This window comes from Orycteropus afer, unplaced genomic scaffold (genome assembly GCF_000298275.1).
Source record: "Orycteropus afer afer isolate SDZICR_OR568_19922 unplaced genomic scaffold, OryAfe1.0 scaffold00021, whole genome shotgun sequence".
NCBI classification, from domain to species: Eukaryota; Metazoa; Chordata; class Mammalia; order Tubulidentata; family Orycteropodidae; genus Orycteropus; species Orycteropus afer.
In genome coordinates, this window is record NW_006921608.1 from 13291034 (window position 1) to 13299906 (window position 8873).

Sequence of the window (8873 nt, forward strand, 5' to 3'; positions counted from 1 at the left end):
AAATGAGAAAGCTATCACTTTAAAATCTAAAATGTTGTCACTTGTAAAGATTCAAAATCGCTGTGCCCTCGGTCACTTTAAATATCCAAAATGGCTGCCGCTTTTAAACATTCAAAACTACTGCACCCTCGGTCACTTTAAATATTCAAAATGGCTGCCACATATAAACAATCAAAATGGCTGTGCCCTCCGGACAGTGGAAAGTCAACAGATCAGGGTGTCTCCCTCCTTGCTATTTCTCTTCCTAGTCATTGGCCCACCAGTGCAGTCATCCCTGCTGTCCTTGGTGACCAGGGCTGATCTTTAGGTCAATTCTCAGTTTCCAATACTTTGGAAATATTCAGGCTGTTGATCCCATCAGAGTAGTTGACAGTCTGCATCTCCAACTGTGTCTGTACTCGCTGTTTTCATTCAAGTTTTTCACTAGTTGGTGCCTAATCCACTTCTGTATAGTTCCTTTCAACGGTCAGGATTCCAGGATTATCTTCTGTATCTCTGTCAATTGGTTTTTCTTTTTTTTGTTGAAGAGGGTCTGTGTTGCTTTCTCATTGTTTTGTGTTTTTTTTTTTTTTTTAAAGTGCATCATTTACATTCAGCAACATCAGGGTTCCAATTTCTACCCATCCTAGTCAACACATATTATCTTCCCCTCCCTATTCTAGTCATTGTAGTGGCTGTAAAGTAATATCATACTGTGGTTTGATTTGCATTTTCCTGATGACTAATGATTCTGATCATCTTTTCATGTCCAATTTATTGACCATTTTTATAATTCTTTGGAGAAATGTGTGTTCATATCCTGTGCATATTTTTAAATTGTGTTATCTTTTTTATTGTTGAATTGTAAGAGTTCTTTATATATCCTAAATACTAAACCCTCATCAGATACATGATTTGCAAATATAGTCTCTCATTATTCCATGGCTTGTGTTTTCACTTTCTTGATGGTGTTTTTTTGAGACAAAACAATTTTAATTTCAATGAAATCCAATTATCTATGTTTTTTTCTTTGGTTTCTTGTGCTTTTTATGTCATATCAAAAAATCCATTGCTTGATCCAAGGTCATGAACACTTATACCTATGGTTTCATCTAAGTTTTATAGTTTTAGCTCTTACAGTTTGAATTAACTTTTATATACCGTGTGAGGTAGGGTCCAATTTCAGTTTTTTACATGTGGATAATAACATAGTCCCAGGACCAATTATTAACAATACTATTGTTTCCCTCACTTAATTGTCCTTGAACTCTGTTGAAAATCAGCTGGCTGTACATGTAATGTTATTTCTAGACTATCAATTCTATTCTATTTACCTATATGTCTACTTTTATGCCAGTTATACAGTTCTTGATTACTGTAGCTTTGTTGTAAATTTTGAATTGGGAAAATGTGAGTCCTCCAATCTTATTTTTCCTATTCAAGACTGCTTGGCTATATTAGGTTCCTTGTATTTACATAAGAATTTTAGAAAGAGCTTGTTATCATACAAATTTTATGTAGACAGTTTCTTCAAAATCAAAACTGAGGTCTGAGTAGGGTATACTATATTGATGAGTGACTGAAAGAGACAGTGTATATACAGAAATAAGGATGAATGTACAACTAAATCAACATTAAGATCTAATCAACTAAAAACAGCTGTACCTCTACACAATACATTGATTGGGCTTAATTGTCCTTTTAAACACAAAGAATGTTTCTTATAATGAATTATTTGTAATTACAACAGAAGAGACATATTCATCACACAAAACTTGATACAAACTGGATTTAGATACTTTTCAATAGTTAATATTTACAAATAAAATGTATTCTGATCATGATATTTTGTTTGTTTCTACTTCAATGCATAAATGTAGTATTTAATAATGAAAAAATACAAATAAATATTACTCTCAAATGCTTTAGTTCATAACTTTATTATTTCTTTTTATATGTATCTGCTTTTTTAAGTTGATGTTGAAGAAGGAAAAGCAAAGCTTCTATATATCTTCAACAAATAGATGTTATAAAGGAAAAAAAAAAAAAAAAAGCCTTATAATATTGGAACCAGTTGAGAAACCACAAGTATTCAAATGCAGGAAATCATGATTTTATAACATTTTAATGTGATCTACTCTTGGGAAACAAAGTTAAGCAAACCCTATTTCTGTACAGGAAATCTTCCAGTGTATAGTTGTAATACATTGTGGTGAAGGGGTACAGCTGCAGATTTTTCACCTGTGATGCCCCACTGGTATTGTGGCTTACTACATTGCATCAGGGCTGCCTTCCTGTCCGGAAAACCCTCTAAGTACAAACAAGACTCTAAGTCCAGATTTTATTTTCCCTTGGTATCAGAATATGGTAATTTAAGAGCCCTGAGAAATACTTTTTAGCCTTTAAAAGGAAATATGTAACATTCTTTTATTAGGATCTATGTTTGGGCTTTTAAAAAAAAAAACAAAACCTTAACAACATATGACCCAGTTATCTAATCAATTTATCAAGCTACCAGCTTTCAAGCAAATGCAGGTGTGTAATATGAAATCTTTCAAGATAATCCTTTTCCTTAAGGAGAAATAATAAAAAATATCTTAGGAACTTCTGAGTCAAAATGAATTTAGAACAGGGGAAACTACTATTTTATGGTTTCTTTTAATGAGACTACAAACCTAAATTCATGTTATGTTTCAGTCTCATCTTCAACTGTTCAGGTATCTTGTTCATATCAAACACAGTCAGATATACTTGTACTGGAAAGAATACTAACTGAGAATTAAGAAGAACTCTATTCTAATCTAAAGTGAGTTGCTAACTAGTTTTGTAATCTTAAGTCACTTAATCAGCCTGAGCCTGTTATCTTATCTAAAATTAGTTAGGAGGCTGGGATAAGATTAGTACAGTTGCTGCCAATTCTAAATATATAAATACAAAATTTGCTTTTTAAAGTTTATATTTTAGGAAAAATGCTAATATTTTAGAATAAAGTACCCCCTATGTGCCAAGATTTACATAATACCATTTGATTCAAACCTAATAGTAGTTCTGTAGGTTAGTAAGAGTACATCCATTTTACAAATGAGGAAAATAAAGCTCAGGAGCATTAAACAACTTTCCCAGGGTATCGATGGCAATTTAAGTTATCCAAACCCCAAACCCACTGCCATCAAGTCAATTCCAACTTATAGCTACCAAACAGGACAGAGCAGAACTGCCCCAAAGGGTTCTTCCAAGGCTGTAAAATTTTATGGAAGCACATGCCTCACACTTCTCTGGCTCAAGGGTTGGTTGGTGTGTTTGGACCTCCAACCCTGTGGTTAATAGTCAAATGCCTTAACCACGGTGCCACCAGAGCTCCTTTCATTTACATTATAGAGCTGAGATTTGAATTCAGGACTTTTGGATTCCAGAATCCAAGAACCTCTTTCAGTTCATCATGTTGTTGTTGTTATGTGCCATCGAGTCAGCCCCGACTCATAGTGACCCCTCCTTGGGTTTCTGAGGCAGTATCACTACAGAAGTAGGATTGCCCAACCTTCCTTCCGAGGAGTGGCTGGTGGGTTTGAACCGCCAGCCTTCTGGTAAGCAGTCAAGTGCCTTAGGCACTATGCTACCAGAGAGTGACTCCCATATTTTAGTTACCTGAATGTGGCAAAGTTTAAATACACACGCTGAGAAATAAGCAGATACTCATAAACCAAATACTTCTACTGTGATAATTCTCCATATGATTATTTTTAAAAATAATAATAAAAAAATCCATAATCACTGATAATAGCCTTTTAATAAAGAGAACTAGAGGACAAATAGGGTAAGCCTCGATAATTGAGAAGAAATCCAAATTACAATGAATACGTAGACAGGGATTTCCTTTGACTATGACTTGTAGGAGACAGTCTCAATGCATTACGCTATTCTTACTCTATTTCATTGAAGTTTTCACTCAGTCACACTCAATACCTATTAAGCACTATGCTAGGCAGTGGAGACCACAGATAAGTATCATATAAACATTGTCTTCAAGAATCCCAAAGTCAAGGAGAGAATCAGGAACAGAAATAACAGATTAGCATGGGTGTCCAAAAGAGGAGTAATTTTCCTACTCTGAGTAGCAATAAAGGATCTCAGGGAAGGCTTCCTGGAAACACAGTGAAGAAATTAACATATGAAATAACATAACTTCACACACATATTAGACATGCTTGACCTTTTTAGGGTTCAATTTAAACCTTCTTTACCTTGGAAATATGACATCATGAATGAATACAAAATATATGCCATTAAATTAAATGTGAACTGCCACATTTCAAACAGTCATCAGTTAAACTGATAAGAAATGACAATGTAATCGGCACAAACCATTGTGGAGTATCTGTTCAAGAAGATATATTTGAACATAAACTCAAAAAATCAAGAAATATTAACTTTTGCCATTATATATGTAAGAAATTTTGTTTATAACAATAACAAAAAGTCAAGGTATTTGTTTTTGAAATATGATAATACAAACAGGAATGACTGTATAGTTTCCCAAGACGTACTCTCAAATAATTACCTCAACATTGTAGCCTCAAAGTGAAATGCAAAAGAAAAGGGAAGTACAGTCAGAAATATAAGAAACATACCATTACCAGGGAACATGAATGTCTTTGACATTGATCATGATTCTTTTCCTATTATCTGTCATGTCAAATTTGCTTTAAATAATGTCTTATGGTAGTTTAGTGTCAATCACTCTTAAACTTTTATTTCCCTGATTTACCATTAAGAACAGCCACAAGGTGTAAGAAAATACGTCTGTTTACATTCCAATGGAAAACATCAGCCCTTGGCTCTGTTCATTTGATTTGTTTTCAGGTAGCTAAGGGAACAAAGAAGTCTGTCATAGATATCTATAATTTTCTAAGTCTTGCAAAATCATCTCTTAGAAAATCTACAGAGAGGCAAATTTTCTGGGCTGGAGTGACTGGCTCTTTCTTCATGACGTTCAGATAGAATTTCTGGCTGTACTGACCACCACTATTTGGTGGTGACCTATGTCCTCCTAAGTGGAATCATCATGTGCAAAGAATGTAATGTGGAAAAGATGAGTTTTTGGGAATGCTTTTTAGACAATTTAGTTAAATTTATAAGACATTATAGGCTAGAATAAAAGCCACCGACACCAGATTTGCACAACACAGACTTTAGGTGGCAAATTTTTCTTTTGAGATTCATGGAAAGGAAAAAAAAAAAGGTACAATAAAAAACTAACAAACACAATGGACGGGGTCAAATACACCCACAAATCAGTGGAGCCTATAAACTAGTTTCTACATCACACAGAATGATCAGGCACCTTCTTGGGTGTTCCCCACTCTGCTCCTCTCTCCCTGACCCTGCTGCCCAAGGGAAAACAGGATTCTTAGAACACGTCAGTCTGAAAGAGAACAAGACCACAAAGAGCACATTCTGCCTAATAAAATCAATTCTGAAAAATCTACTAAACAACGAAAATTACCGACATTCATTTTAGAGAATTTTTCTCAAAATAAATAGAGGAATGGCTCACTTCTAGGGATAAATAGCATAAACATTTCTTCTACATTTTACATAATTATATAATATTTTAAAGGTTTTCATTTATAATCCTTGCTATATAAAAAATGACAATTCCAAAGACTATCAGAATGTTTTTACTCCTGAATGAAAAGTACAGAATTATAGTTTCTCTAAAAGACACAATCTGGCAGAGGTCTGAGGAACTGAGATGGTCTGCATTCCCTTGAATGCAATGAAATATGATTTTTCCCCCCGACTACATAGCCTCAACTTCAGGACTTCATTGTATCTCAACTGGATATTATGGTTTAATAATCTGATCTGAGTATTTAAAGAAAATTCTTCTGGCTAACAGCCAAACTCAAAATCTTTTTTTTTTTTTAACAAAAACATATCTATTTCTAATTTCTGGCCTGCTTCTCCCTTTAGACCCCATCACTGACAGACATCTGTATTCTGTAACTTCTCTCACATTCTGGCTCTGAAGATACTCCTAGTTCTAGCCCAATAATCCTTTTCTGTTTGAATTCATTAGCGTGAGAATCACAGGACTGGAAAAGACTTTGGGAGGCCATATAGCCATCAACTTGCTGCTCTGGACAAGAGTAACTTCAAACCATGAAGATAAATGGTGTTTAAAGACTTGTAGAGAAGATTTCAAGATTTCTCTCATCAACATTAGAGTGCTCAGCATGCCTCACTATTAGAAAATTATTTCTGACGAAGTTTTTCATTTTATAAGAAAATGTCATCTGGTGGAAATCATGCCTTTCTATAAAATGAGCTCCTTATACCTTAAATTTTTAGTCCATTAAGGAGAAACTTCTAGTGGTCCATAATTGGGGCAAGGGAAGTAATGTTATGGCATTAACATTACTTTATTCATAGTGATACAAATGCTACAGATGTCATCAACTATGGGGACACTGGTGGTTCTATGGTAGAATTCTTGCTTCCAGTCAGGGACTGGGTTCAAGTCCCAGCCAGTGTACCTCCTGGGCAGCCACTACCCATCTTTCAGTGATGGACTGTGTGTTGCCATGGTGCTGAACAGATTTCAGTGGAGTTTCCAGACTAAGACAGACTAGAAAGGCAGGACTGGCAACTTACTTCTGAAAATGAGACAATGAAAACAATGGCTCATTGCAATGGTACAGCCCCCAACAGATGATGGGGACGGCACAGGACTAGCAGCATTTCGTTCTGTTGTGCATGGGGTCACCATGAGTCAAGGGCCAACCAAATGGCAACTAACAACAACAAGTTGACTGTATTAATTACAATGGTATTTATGAAGGCATAAAGTATACCTGATGACAAAAAAGCTGAAGATTTCCAACATGGTTGAAATATTTTAGACAGATCAAGGTACTGCCTAGAAAAAATTAGAGTTGTATGTATTGAAATCTACAATAGGATAAACTGTTAGGAAGCTGATGTTTCAAGACTATTTTTTATTCTGAATCTACTAACATGCACTACAACAATCAAAAATAATTGCTTATATCAAAGTGCAGAAAGGGCATGGTGGCAGCATCCTCTGACCTCCTATAACTTCACAAGGAGGCAGGTGGATCCAGAATAACATTAATAGCCCCAGGCTGATTCTTATGAGGTAGAGGTCAGACATACCACCATCCTCCAACCTTTTTACCAGTTTTGACACCAACTGTCCCTTCCACAGCACTATGTACTTCTCTGCTGGATTTGGTAATTTGTTGCAATAGCCACACCTGATTTACTGATAATACTCACAATAATGGGGTTTATCAGGCAAGTAAGAGGATATAATTCTTCAATCAGGGCTGCCTCCTGAGCCATGCTCATAGGCACACCTCTCCTTGGCTTTCAGCCATGGCCTGGCCTCAGTTCTGCTCTGGCAAGTGTTACAATGCTCTTTTAGAGCTGCCAACAGGTGCCCAGAAAAGCACCCCACTGCCTGCAAGCCTCCTGCATGAAAAGCACTCAGATTTCTTGCTCTGTGGGCTAGGAAGCCCACTGCTCTGTCTCATGCCAGTCTCTTGGTTTTGCCGCCTCTGCTGCTGCAGCTTCTCTGCCAACATCTCTTGCTATCTTCAATGTCTCTTGCTTGTCTCAGCAGTGCCTCTCTGTCTTCTGGGTCAAGGAGGTTCAGTGCAGGGATCTTGTGGCCAAAGGACATGCTCTACTCCTGGCTCTTCTTTCTTGATGGTAGCGAGATCCTCCCTTTCCACTTCTGGGATGGCTCATTTTAAGCCTCCCACCAAATCAAACCAATTGCCATTGAGTAGATTCTGACTCATAGGGACCCCCATTTTATTTCCAAGGTGGTAAATCCTCAGAAGGAAGGTTGGGCAATCTACTTCCATAGTGATACCGCCTCAGAAACCCAAGAAGGGGCCGCTATGAGTCAGGTCCAACTCAATGGCACCTAACAACAACAACAAATCTTTACAGAAGCAGACTGTCCCATCTTCTTCTGTGGAGTGGCCGGTGAGTTTGAACTGTCAACCTTCTGGTTAGCAGTCAAATGCCTTAGGCAGTGCACCACCAGAGCGCCTTACTTTAAGGCTAATGGATGGCAAAACTGACCAATCCCCATGTAAGGGTTCCCCACTTATTTCCATTGTCCCACTCCTACAAGGATGCCATGTACCTTAGTCACATGAATAGTGACCTATCCAAATCCTCTTGGTGGATCACAAGAAATTCATGTTTGCATAGTCCTACCCAGTCACTGGTGGGAGTTACAAAGACCAGGGCTAGAAGAGCCATTATTAAATAATAATATTAAGTAATTCACTGTACCAAACAAAGTTACACTCTAAACTTTCTTAATGTGTTCAAAAGAGTGTTTTAAAAATAATGAATTCATAAGTTTGGATATTCAACTTTTTAGATAAATTTTTAATGAAAGAAGAAGCAACTATGAAATCTTGCTGTATTATACAAATATACCGTGTTTTAAGGAGCTCTGGTGGCACAGTGCCTAAGGTATGTGACTGCTAACCAGAAGGCTGGTGGTTGAAACCCACCAGCCACTCCTCGGAAGGAAGACTGGGCAATCTACTACCATAGTGATATCACCTCGAAAATCCAAGGAGGGGTCACCAACTCAATGGCAGTGAGTTTTGAGACCATGTTTTAGCTAAAGAGAACATGATACTGGCCAATGTTTGGAATTTGGGGTTGAACTGACTTTTTCTTATGGACAAGGAAAAAAAAAAAGTCATGATAAAGAGCAAAAACATGGGCAAGAGTAACAAAATCATTATTTATTTATTTATTTTTTAATTAGGATTTGGGTGAAGATTTACAGAGTAAATTCACTTTTCATACAGCAGTTCACATATACTTTGTCTCATGTCATT

General features: G+C 36.6%; 1 protein-coding gene across 1 annotated transcript in view; it reads right to left on the reverse strand.

The window, feature by feature from the left end:
- VPS13B (vacuolar protein sorting 13 homolog B) overlaps positions 1-8873 on the reverse strand; it is a 1115876-nt gene that overhangs the window by 177878 nt on the left and 929125 nt on the right. The window lies entirely within an intron of this gene.